We start from the raw sequence: 13,512 nt of genomic DNA on the forward strand, positions 1-13,512 counted from the left end.
GTAGTCAGTAGCATACGCCTTTTTAAAAATATCAAACATGCAAAGAAACAAAAATAAGTCCAAAATATCTGTATTACATCCAGAAATGTCAACTTTGCAACCAATATTTCTCATTCATAACTATGGCACCCTAAGGATACCTGCATAAACATCAGGGATTGCTTTTTCCTTCCAGTAACAGATTGCTGGGAAATATCAAACATGGCCTTAAGAATTCCAATGTTTGTTACAAGTTTTTCTGGATGTGGTTGGAAAGAGGCCTAGAAATGCCAGCACAAATACATCACACTTGGTGAACGTGCACACGGAACTAATTACAATCTTCAATTATATGTGATATATCCAGGGCTTTTTCCCCCAATAGAACACTCAGAACAGCATTCCAGCACCTTTTTTTGCACACACACACAAAAAAAGCTGAAGGAAACTGTTCCAAAGAGCCAAATTCTCCTCAGGCAGCCAGGTTGCAGAGCAGCAGAATGCATCGCAGCGACAGGCCTTCAGATGGCTCAAATAGAAGGAAATGCGATCCATACAGGCTAATTTAAAAGTGGGAGGGTAAGAAGGGCCGAGTGTGAACAGGTTGCTTAGCAACCTGCTTAAACAGTGTCTGTAACTTTCAGCTCCCGGTACCTTGCCCTTTTTAAGATGGGAAGTTGAAAAAAAGGCTAAAAAGAAGGCAATAGAGTGCTATCAAGGAAAATGTATAGATATAGCCAGCAGACTTTTAGGGAACCTTTATTTTTCATACACTGTTTGAATTTTGTTTTGTGATACACAATCAAATGTAGTCAGTCTTTTATTTTTAATCCCAAAGCATCTGTTCGTTAAATACAGTATAACGAAGTTTTGGATGATGGAATTATTTTTTATCTAAAGATAACTAATGATAACAGCTCTTAAATCTGTTATTTTGTTTTATTTTTGCAAAAAAAAAATTGTATAATTTGCATTTGCATTCATTTACAAATAGAATATGTTGTTAAAATGTATTGGTGTTGAAATAATTAGTGCACACATATACCTAAAACCAGTTTATTGCATTTGGCAATTGTACTAAAAAAAATCTCATTGTCAACCAATATAATTCATTTAATTTGAAATCAAGTGAAACATTAATTTAAATTATTTTATTAAAACAAATTAATGGCAATTCTTTTATAAGAAGTTGCCTCAAACAAAATGAGTTTGACATGCCTGCTCTAGATAGTTGAATGCTCCAAAATAAATTGTAGACCAGGCCTGTACATGCAGCCTATCAAGCACCCTTGGACAGAGCACAGACTTTAAAAAAAAAGTGATAAAATCATCACCACTGCCCTGAAAGTCATGTTGCCTAGTGCCTCCATGGCTTACCATGACCACGAACTCCAACACTGTAGATGCACCTCTACTCACCAAATCATTGATTATCCCACCAACGTTCCTTTGCAGACCACAAAGATTTTTAATTTATCAGTGTGGGCCTTTCCCTTCTACAAGTTGCACAGATCTCTTCTAGATTTTCCTCTTGCCTTTCCGAGTTAACTCCTTGGTCTGTCATTGAGCAAGAATTGACTTTGTAGGGAAGCATATTATCATTTGATGTATATTTAACATATGTTCTACCTTTATTTACCGATTATATAATATTTGTATGCAATCCACATGGCGAGGTTTGGGGCAACTTACAATATTTTTAAAATCATAAGATTAAAACATAAAAGCAGGGCTTTTTTTCTCATAGAACGCTCAGAATGGCGTTCCGGCACCCTTTTTTGCACAAAAAAAAAGCTTTTGCACAAGCTACTCCTTCTATTGGCTTTCAAAAGCCTATTGGCTTTCAAAAGCCAATAGGAATTGCTGCTGAGCATGCCAAAAGACGTGGCCGGCAAACGTTGCACCGGCAAGTTGTCTGCAGCGAAGATGAGTTGGCAGGAACCTTGCAGCCCTCCCTGCTACCCAACTACACCATCTCAACTAGGTAAGTAAGAGAGGACAAGGAGTGGGAGATGGGTTCTGCAGAGTCCATGTGCACTCCTTCCTTGTGCTCACCCGTGTTAGCCAGGCTGGTGGCCTACCTGGTGCTGGACCTGTGCCACCGTCGCCTTGCCCTGCGTGCCTAAGTGGCCGCCCTGCATCGCCTGGCCCCCACCGCCTCTGCTGCATGCCCCGCGCAGGCCCGCCATATACAGCGGGCCCCGCTGCTCCCACAGCACCAGCTGTGCCAGCTCCGGCCCCGGGGGAGCCCACCACCAACGGCCCTCACACCCGTGACCACAGCAGCACCGCCCCCCCATCACCCACCTCCTGCGCCCACCAAGCTGAGAGTTCCGGCACCGTTTTTTTTTTTTTTAAGAAAAAAAGCACTGGCTATCTAAAAACCTCTGTAACTCAAAAATATATTTTCCCTGGACTGCACAGCCTTAGTGCAAGCCCAAGAAAAATTGTGACTTCTTTAAGGAATGAGGAGAGGTAGAGCAAGCACACTAACACTACACTAACACCAGAAATGTTTGCAGAAAAGTTAATTGTTTCAAAATGGTAGATAGAACTGGACAATTGAGCAACACATGTTGCGCACACATAATGAGCAGGGTTTCAAGTCTATGATTATGTCAATTATTTTGACTACCTCTGAAAATGCCTGTGTCTCATTTTGAATACTATATATACCCTCTGCTGATGCAAATTGGGGGTGCTCTTACAGCTATCAGTCAGTAAACACTCTAGTGACTTCTGTACCCAGAAGTATATGTTGAGAGAGAGGGAGGGAGGGAGGGAGAGAGAGAGAGACAGAGATAGAGTTTGGACTAAGGCAAGACTAGAATTCTCAATTTCCTGGTTTCTAGGCAGTGCTTTAACCAGTGGTGGGATTCAAATATGTGAACAACCAGTTCTCTGTGTGGATGCCGCTTACGGAAGTCCATTCTGGGCGTTGGCAACAAAGAATTGGCTACCGGTTCTGCCAAAATGGTGCAAACCGGCTGAATCCCACCACTGGCTTTAACCATTAGCCCACTACAACCACTACCCCAAACTAGCTCTCAGTGTGAACTGGTCAAACACTTGACATCATTGGAAGAGGCCTTATTTCATGGGCTAAGAATAGCACAGTACAAATAGGAGAGAATATATGAAGCTCAAGGTTGGACTGTGGAGTCCTTGATGCCTCCAGAGTTTGTTCACAGACATTACCTGACAAGATAGCGTCACTAGTGCCGATGATAGTATAGTGCCATCTGGTGGTTACTGATACATAGGCCTGCTCTATGGTAAGGTCAGATCTTTGCAATTGCTCTTCCCATTTTTTCTTTCTTTCAGAATGCTAGGTGCATGGATAATTTGTGTTTTTTTTTGTTTTCCTTCACCTTTTTATTGAGCATGTTTTAAACTGTTTTACTGATTTTATTATTGCATTTTATATTTTAGAAATCAAGATGGTTGTACAGGAAGTGGTATAACAATATAAAATGATACATTTATTATTTATTCTCACGAACAACAACAAATACATGTATGATAAAAAATGTTCTCAAGTGTTATCATAAAATGATCAAGAATGCAAATCTAGTATAGGCAAATATATCAGCCAATTGAAATACCTGCATAAACAAATGCTGAAATAAATCTCTTAAGATCATCAGCAATACATCATAATTAGGAGAGGAATATAGGAATGGAATGCTACAATCAAAAAGCTTTCTTCCTTGTTGCTACATAATGTTCTTAAGACATTTAAAGAAGAGTCATCTTAAACCATGAGTAGACTGATATTGAGTTATATGTAACATCACACCATTAAGCTTTTATGTATATCTGCAGTGGTTCACTAACTGGGCTGCACTACTTTGGATTCAAATACCAAAATACGTGTAGAATTGTATAGGACTGACAAACTGGCATCTTGTCTGCAATTTTTTAAAAGAGCTGTGTCCTTTCCTGAGCAGCTGTATGATATTGTGAAAAAGTGGGATTGCTTTAAGGAATTGCAGGAAAATGTTGCATCTTCACATGCTCTGAAGCATCTTTGGGGAATCCAAAAGCTCCCACACACACAAAAAGGGAAGACTGTCATACTAAAAGAAATATAAATCCCAGTTAAAATTCAATATTTTAGAAACATAATTGTCTTTAAAGGAGAATATTTGTAGCCCAAGGTTAAAATGAGGGGTCCTTGGTACTCTCTGAGCTTGGTTGTTTTCTTGCAGATGTTTCATTACCCAAACTAGGTAGCATCTTCATCATCAGTGCACTGATAATGTTGCCTTTCATTATATGTCATATACAATTTCCACATATAGTACCAAATTTAAGAGATTTAATTGCATATTTATTATTACATTGCTTTGGGTATGGAATACATTTGATATCTCCTTAGTTATTCTACTAATCCAATATGCTCATACTAGATATTTCATTACCTTTTTGTATAAGATGATTTCAAACAATTTTTCAGGGATTTTATTGTACTTCAGGGATTTTTCCCTACTTAGTTAAACTTTATTATAATTTCCTGAAAGTATTAACATATTAAAATTTACAGATTGAAAACTGCTATGAATATAGTTTTATTTACAAGTAGTGTTCACTTACAACTGTAATTGAGCTTGGAATTATAGTCATAAGTTGTTATGGCCATAAGATACATCATGTGACTGGACCCAATTTTTTGGCATTTTTTGCAGTGGTTGTTAAGTGAATGTTACAGGTGTAGGAAAAAATGTCAAAATTTGGAATCATGATTGTGGGATCCTACAAATGGCTGTAAAACTGAGCAGTTACCAAGCAACCAAAATTCAGTCATGTGATCCCAGGGTGGAGATGTGTCCATTGCAACTTCAAAATCAGGTTGCTAAATCATATAACAGTTAAGTAGCTTTTGGGGGAGATTTGTGATAACTTTGAACCATAGCTAAGCTATAGTCGAGGATTACCTGTAATACAAATGCAGGAGCTATATGCAGAGGGAAACTGGAAAGAAGAAATTACTAATCTCCCAATTTCCCAAAGGTACAATCAAACGTGTCCAGATACAAACGCATAAAGATAGGATTTGCATCATGACATCAATCACAATTTGCTATTTTGATGTAATCTCATTTTTCTGTAAATATCTATGAAAAAAATCCCAGGTTTATTGTTGGCATTTCGTCCCAGCTTCTGCCAACCTAGCAGTTCGAAAGCACGTAAAAATGCAAGTAGAAAAATAGGGACCACTCCGGTGGGAAGGTAACAGTGTTCCGTGCGCCTTTGGCGTCTAGTCATGCCGGCCACATGACCACGGAGACGTCCTTGGACAAGCGCTGGCTCTTCGGCTTTGAAACGGAGATGAGCACCGGCCCCTAGAGTCGGAAACGACTAGCACGCATGTGCGGGGGAACCTTTACCTTTACCTTAAACTGTCATAATTAGTCACATTGAGATGCAAAAGGACAAATGTAGATATTTGAGATGCTATTTGTTTAATTTTCCTATTATATTGAATAATTTTAATTATTGTGAGGTAGAAACCAGGAAAGGGCAGCTTTTCTGGGCCAAGGGCTGCACATGCACTATACACATATGCAGCCCTTGGCCCACATTCCAGAATATATTGCATGAAGCTGGAAAATATCATTTCATTTACAACTAATGAATTAAGTATAATTAATGGAATTCCTTTGCAGTCATCTCTTAATAATTTCCCCTGACTGTTAGTTCTATCCCCAGCTCAGCTTTGCCAGCATCAAATTTATCTTGAGAAACAACATACAAGGTATACATTAAAGATATTGCAGGTTTGATTCCAGACCACCACAATGAAGCATATACAGGTAGTCTTCTATTTATGACCACAATGAGCACAAAATTTCTGTTGTTAAGTGAGATAGTTATGTATTAGGCTTTATTGGAACACCTAAAGTTTGTATAAGAGTCACCACAAGGAGGCATTGAACTGTAACTGTTTTGGCAGGAAGCATTTTTGGTGGGAAACAGAGGTTCAATCCAATTGGTTGGTTGAGTACCTGGCCAGGTGCTGGCCAGGTATGTATAAGAGGGCAGTTAGCCCCTATTCCCCAGTACAGTCATTTCCACCAAATAAAGAGCTGTTATGTTGTACTCATCATCTCGGCGTCCTTCCTGCTCTCCAGAACCCACTACACAACAGTGGCGACAAAGGTATTCACAGGGTGGCAGGATAAAAGTCCAGGCCCAGAATTCCAAGTGTATTTTGTAAGAAGGCATGAATTGTCCGCACATAAAGGATGCCTGTTGTGGGGTAGTAGGGTTATTATACCATCAACACTAAGACATAGGGTGCTACAGTCTCTACATGAAGGGCACCCTGGCATAGTTCGCATGAAGGCTTTAGCAAGGAGCTACCTTTGGTGGCCAGGGTTAGATAAGGCAGTGGAAGAACAGGTACAGGGATGCTACACTTGCCAAAGGTCCAGACCTGAGATGCCCCAAGTGCCTGTCCACAAATGGGAGGCAACACATACACCCTGGTCCAGGGTCCATATAGATTACGCTGGTCCATTTCAAGGACAGCTTTTCCTAATAGTGGTAGACAGCCACTCAAAATGGCTGGAGGTAGTGCCAGTCCCAAATATGACCATGGCCAGAACAATCCAAGTGCTCAGGAGACTTTTTGCCACACATGGTCTGCCTGAAGTTGTGGTATCAGATAATGGGGCTCAATTTACCGCTGCTGAATTTCAGTCCTTCATGAGAGCAAACTTGATTAGACATGCCACATCTGCACCCTTCCACCCGTCGACCAATGGACAAGCAGAAAGGATGGTGAGAACAACCAAAGACGCACTCAGGTGCATTATAGTCGGTGATTGGCACCACAGGTTGGCGGAATTCCTATTATCACACCACACCACACCTTGCACAGCCACGGGGGAGAGTCCTGTGGAGCTCCATTGGGGCAGGCTCCTCATCACCAAATTGGACAGGCTTCACCCCGACAGAGTGGCGTCTGAGGCCGCACAACCCAAACCCCCAAGAGAACTACACCTGGGTGACTTGGTTTGGGCCAGAAACTATGGTCTGGGACACTTGTGGATTTCGGGGGTGGTGGTTGACAAAACTGGGCCCTTATCTTACGTAGTAGGGGTGGAGGGGGGTCGTCAGGTCAGACGGCACATAGACCAAGTAAGGAAAAGAGTTCCAGAAAGGTCAACAAGCGACCACGGGGAAAATTACCCCTCATTGAGTTTCCAAGCTGGCACATAAGCTAGCTCACATTTCCCCTACCAGCACCACCAACAAACAACCGCGTCCGAACCTGAGGAGGATCAGGAGAACCCTGATCAACCCTCCCAGGACTGCAGAACTAACCCTACCACAGGGCCTGACTATGGGGTGGGCCTACCAGAAACAGGCAGCCAGAGCTCACCTGCGGACTCTCCAGTTGAGGAGAACTTGGACGTCCAGAATACGCCGAGTAAGGTGCCAGCCCACAAGGGGGAAGAGACCCTAAGACGTTCATCTTGACCCCATAGGCCACCCGCGTACCTCACAGACTATGTGCACAAATAAGGGAAGCTGGGGGGCTACGTCCACTGGGAAGTTGGTTGTCATGTATGTAAGTTCATTGTACGTGTATATAGTTTCATCCTTAAGGGGGAAGGGGTGTTATGTATTAGGCTTTATTGGAACACCTAAAGCTGGTATAAGAATCACCACCAGGAGGCGTTGAACTGTAACTGTTTTGGCAGGAAGCATTTTTGGTGGGAAACAGAGATTCAATCCGATTGGTTGGTTGAGTACCTGGCCAGGTGCTGGCCAGGTATATAAAAGAGGGCAGTTAGCCCCTATTCCCCAGTACCATCATTTCCACCAAATAAGGAGCTGTTATGTTGTACTCATCGTCTCGGTGTCCTTCCTGCACTCCAGAACCCACTGCACAACAATTACTATGTGAATTTGCCCCATTATATGCCCTCTCTTGTAGAATTGTTACATGAATCACTGCAGTGGTTAAATTAGTGACATGGTTATTAAGTAAATCTGGCTTCCCCGTTGACTTTGCTTGTCAGAAGTTTGCAAAAGATGATCATATTGTTATGTATATATGTATATAGGAGATGTTCACAGAGATAGCTACTGACACCACCAGGTGGCAGGGTGCCCTGTTAGGATTGGCAGGGCAGTCTTTGGTGGGAAATCCAGACAATGGGATTGGTTCCAAGTATACCTGACTAGGTATATAAGCAGGGCAGTTGCCCCTTGTTTGCCAAAGTCTGTGCTACATCAATAAAGGAAGTTATGCTGAACCCTGTTGTCCTGTGTCGTCCATCTTGGCCATGCGGTCCTGAGCCCACGATTTAACAGTGGCGACGAGGATGGGATGCTGTTTCAATCAGAGCTGAAGTCACTCTGAAGTGGGAAAGGCAGAAAAAAATTCGGAGACCTACCTAACGAAGCAGCATTCTAGGACCGGTGCAACATGGCTAAATTTCGAGCAACCAGCGAATTTCGTTTCAACATCGACAAGCCAGAGCGATGGGGAGCGCATCTGGGATGAGTCGAAGGGTTCCTGATGATCAACAAGATCACAGAAGATAAAATGAAAGCAGCGGCACTTCTGTACTTAAGCGGTCAGGATGTGTATGATGTGGCTGTTGGTCTGTGCTCGCTGATGCCCATTGAAAACGTTTCTTATGCTGATTTTAAAAAGAAGCTGGAGGAGCATTTCATGCCAGCGAGAACTCCAATCCATTGGCGGCATAAATTCATCCAGTGTAGCCAGCATCCGGGTGAGCCAACCTCGGAATTCATCTCGGCGCTGAGACAGGCTGCTTGCCAGTGTAAATTTCCTGATCTGGAAGACAGGATCAGGGATCGAGTGGTGTTTGGACTGAGAGACCAGCAATGCCGACAAAGGATCCTTGCAAAGCCACCGATGAATCTGCAGGAGGTTTTAGACGAGGTCATGGCTTACGAGGCAGCCAATGACTCTGACAAACACACACACCGCAATAGCAGCAGCTCAGGAGCGACCATACATCAATAAGTGTGCTTCGAGCAGCAGAAGCAGCGACCTGGACGGAGAGGCAGAGATAGATGTGGTACAGCACAGACCCGGGAAACATCCACCGCGGCGGGACAACGACGGGGCCAGCGGAGACAATAATCAGCCACAAAGAGCACAGCATGCAGCTGCGGATGCAAGGAACCGAGAGGAGCCAACACATCCAACCAGAAATGTGCCAGCTGTGGAGGAAACCATCTGCTTGCGACCTGCCGGTTCAGATCCGTAAAGTGTCGTTCCTGTGGCAAGACGGGGCACATTGCAGCCGTCTGCCAGAATCAGAGCAGAGACAGCCTGAACGAATTACAAGCCGTGGCATTGGAGCTTGAAGGTACTGTTTTTCCTCAGCACAAACCCTGGCACGATCCCTCAGTCCCTGGAAAGAGCAGACGGACCGTGTCTCACACAGAAGTCCATCAGCTGCTCAAACCAAAAATAACAATACAGGTCCATCTGCAAGGGTACCTTGCATGATGGAGCTGGACTCCAGCTCTGCAGTCTCAATAATCTCCTATGAGACATTTAAAAGAATTTGCGATCGGAGCAGGCAGAGGGTTCCTTTAAAGCCCACCAGTTTACAGCTGTCAGATTTTCAGCACACCCCTATTAAAATCAGGGGAAAGGCCACCGTGTCTGTGGGGTTTAAGGACTTCCAGGGTCCCTTAGAGATTTTGGTGACCGATGGGTGGAGAACTAGTTTAGTAGGACTGGATTGGTTTGATGCCCTGGGCATTTGGTTGGGGGGAGTGAATAGCATCCAGCACAAACGTCTTGAATCCATTTGTAATGAATTTGCAGATGTATTCGATGACAGGCTGGGGAAGTACACGGGCCCTCCCATTAAATTTAACTAAACCCGAATGTCCCACCAGTTCGTATCAAGCCCCGAAAAGTCCCATTTGCCCTCAAACATAAGATTGAGAGAGAACTGGACAAACTGGTGGAGCATTGAGTGTTAGAACCAGTGGACAGGGGAGACTGGGAAACTCCAATTGTGACTCCGTTAAAGGCAAATGGAGAAATTAGAATATGTGCTGATTATAAGGCTACGGTAAACCGAGCCTTAAATCCGCACGCTTACCCGGTTCCATCAGTCTGGCAAGTTCTCGCTGCTTTCCAAGGTGGTGCGCTCTTCGCAAAACTTGATTTGGCGCAAGAATATCAGCAGCTGTCAGTGAATAAGGAAGCAGCTGACGCTCAAACAATAGTGACACATAGAGGAGCTTTCCGAGTTAACCAGTTACAGTTTGGTATCTCAGTAGCTCCTGGGATTTTTCAGGAAGTGATGGAGAGGACTCTGAAGGGCATTCCTGGTGTATGTCCCTATTTTGAAGATGTCCTCATCGCTGGGGAATCTGAGGAGATCTTGGCTGACAGGCTGCAAGCTGTTTTAAGCAGATTTCGCTCTGCTGGGCTTAAACTTAAAAAAAAAGTAAGTGCAGCATTGGTGTGAATGAGTTCTTAGGGTTCTTAATCCTGAGTTCTTAGGGTTCAGGATTGTTGCCAAGGGTATTCACCCCACTGACTCTAAGGTGAAAGCAATTAAGTTGGCTCCAACCCCAACAAATAAGGCTGAATTGCAAGCTTTTCTGGGGTTACTTCATTTCTATCACGCGTTTTTACCCCACAAAGCAGCAATTGCAGAACCTTTACACAGGCTGTTAGATAAGAAAACTCCATGGATCTGGACCAAGGTCCACGAACAGAGTTTTACAAATCTTAAACAACTGTTATCTAGTGATTCTACCATCACACATTTTATAGAAAATAAGCCTATCTGCATCGCGTGTGATGCATCCCCTTATGGGGTGGGCGCTGTATTAAGTCATATAGAGGAAAATGGGGAGCAAAGGCCTATTGCATATTACTCCCGAACTCTGTCCAAAGCAGAAAGCAATTATGCACAAATTGACAAGGAAGCACTGGCAATTGTGTCAGGAGTAAAAAAAATCCATGATTACCTGTATGGCAGGTAGTTCACCATTTTTACTGATCACAAATCATTGTTGGGGTTGTTCACAACTGACAAACAAACACCACAAATTCTTTCCCTAAGAATGCTAAGGTGGTCTATTTTCCTATCCGCTTATGCTTGCAAACTAGTCCATAAACTGGGAAAAGACATGGGCCATGCAGATGCATTAAGCAGGTTGCCAATGATGAGCAATGACCCAGATCCAACACCAGTGGAGCAGATCCTACTCATCCAAGATCTTCCAGATTGTCCTCTACAGGTGAAAGATATTGCTGCTGGCACCACAGCAGACAAGGTACTGAGCAGGGTCAGCTCATGGGTAGCGTCTGGGTGGTAGGACAAGAGCCCGGGGCCGGAATTCCAGGCATATTTTATTTATTTATTTATTAATTTATGAGGAGACACGAGTTGTCTTCCCATAAAGGATGTTTGCTGTGGGGTAGTAGAGTTATTATTCCAGAGAAATTGAAGGAAAGGGTCTTACAATCGTTACACGAGGGGCATCCTGGCATAGTAAGGACAAAGGCACTAGCTAGGAGCTATTTATGGTGGCCTGGTCTTGACAAAGCCTTAGAGGAGCAGGTAGCGGGGTGCTACACGTGCCAGAGGTCAAGGCCAGAACAGCCACAGGCTCCCATTCACAAATGGGAGGCAACTCACACCCCATGGTCTAGGATACACATCGATTACGCTGTGCCTTTTCAGGGGCAATCATTCCTGGTAGTGGTTGACAGTCACTCTAAATGGCTAGAAGTAGTCCCAGTCTCTAGCATGACCACTGCAAAGACAATTCAAGTGCTGCGGGGACTATTTGCCACTCATGGATTGCCTGATGTCTTGGTCTCTGATAATGGCCCACAATTCACATCTGCTGATTTCCAGGCATTTACCAGAGCCAACTCGATTAGACACGTCACATTGGCGCCTTTCCACCCGTCGACTAATGGTTTGGCAGAACAAATGGTGAGGACAACCAAGGACGCATTGAGGCACATCATCAGTGGAGATTGGCATCACCAGTTAGCTCATTTTCTTTTGGCACAACATACCACTCCATGGGCAAGAGCCCTGCTGAGTTGCGTTGGGGATGGCGACTCATTACTAAGTTGGACAGACTACACCCACAGAGTATCAGCTCAACAGGAGCAACCGAACACCACCCAAGAATTGCACATTGGTGAAAAGGTTTGGGCCCGGAACTATGGTCTAGGGCCTACCTGGATCCAGGGGGTGGTAGTGGGAAAAACGGGGCCTGTATCTTACATTGTAGAGGTGGAGGAAGGTCGCGAGGTGAGGAGACACATTGACCAGCTGAGGAAGAGACAACCTGAAAAGCCTCAAAATATGTCTCCAGAGCAACATCTGGCCAGTAGTCAGGACCCTGATGGCTTCCTAAGGGATGACTACATTGCACACTCAGTTGCCCTTGCTGATCCGGGCGACCAGAATGTGGGGCAAGCAGTGAAACAGTCAGCAAGGATCCATAGGCCACCAGCGTATCTCAAGGACTATGTAAGGTCTCAAGGCTAGGGTAATATAAACAAAATCAAGCTCAACACTGCAGGCTTTATTCCATTAGTTGTTTATTGTTCCCATTATTATTTGTTTTTTTTGTATGGGGGAAGGGGTGTTATATATATATGTATATAGGAGATGTTCACAGAGATAGCCACTGACACCACCATGTGGCAGGGTGCCCTGTCAGGATTGGCAGGGCAGTCTTTGGCGGGAAATCCGGACAATGGGATTGGTTCCAAGTATACCTGGCTCGGTATATAAGAGGGGCAGTTGCCCCTTTGTTTGCCAAAGTCTGTGCTACATCAATAAAGGAAGTTATGCTGAACCCTGTTGTCCTGCGTCGTCCATCTTGGCCATGCGGTCCTGTGCCCACGATCTAACAATATGATCCTGGGACACTCTAACACATAAATATGAATCAGTTGTGAAGCATCCAAATGTAAATCATGTGACCATGGGGATGCTGGTCATAAGTCACTTTTTCACTGCTGCTGTAACTTTGATCAGTTACTTAGTGAACTATTGTAAGTTGAGGACTCCCGATATGGAAATAAACAGAGACATACAAATAATTTGGTTTCTCAGTGCATATAAAATTATGTTTACACTCTATTGTAGTCTATTAAGTTTGCAATGGATTTATGTCTAAAAATGTACATTCCTCAGTTGCAAGCATTTGCAATAAAGCAAAGCTCAAAAAACAAGGTATACCTGTGTAAGTCACATACATGTTAGATTCCTAAAATTCACCTTAGAAATATATATAGATGCAAAATTTCTACATTGTTTCTAATCCTATTAGCCTCCCCCCCACCATTATACTACATGGAAGAAAACGAGGTAGCATAAATACTACTGGGGGGGGGGGAATCTATGACTCAGTACAGGTTGCAGAACTACAGCTCCCAGCATTCCTGGCTGCGATTCTTGGTATTTGTGATCAGGGATGTCGTCGGTTCTTCTCTTTAGCCTGTTTAGTTTTCAGAAGCACAGAAATTGGAAGGAAAGTGAG

This window comes from Vipera ursinii, assembly GCF_947247035.1.
Source record: "Vipera ursinii genome assembly, chromosome: Z".
NCBI classification, from domain to species: Eukaryota; Metazoa; Chordata; class Lepidosauria; order Squamata; family Viperidae; genus Vipera; species Vipera ursinii.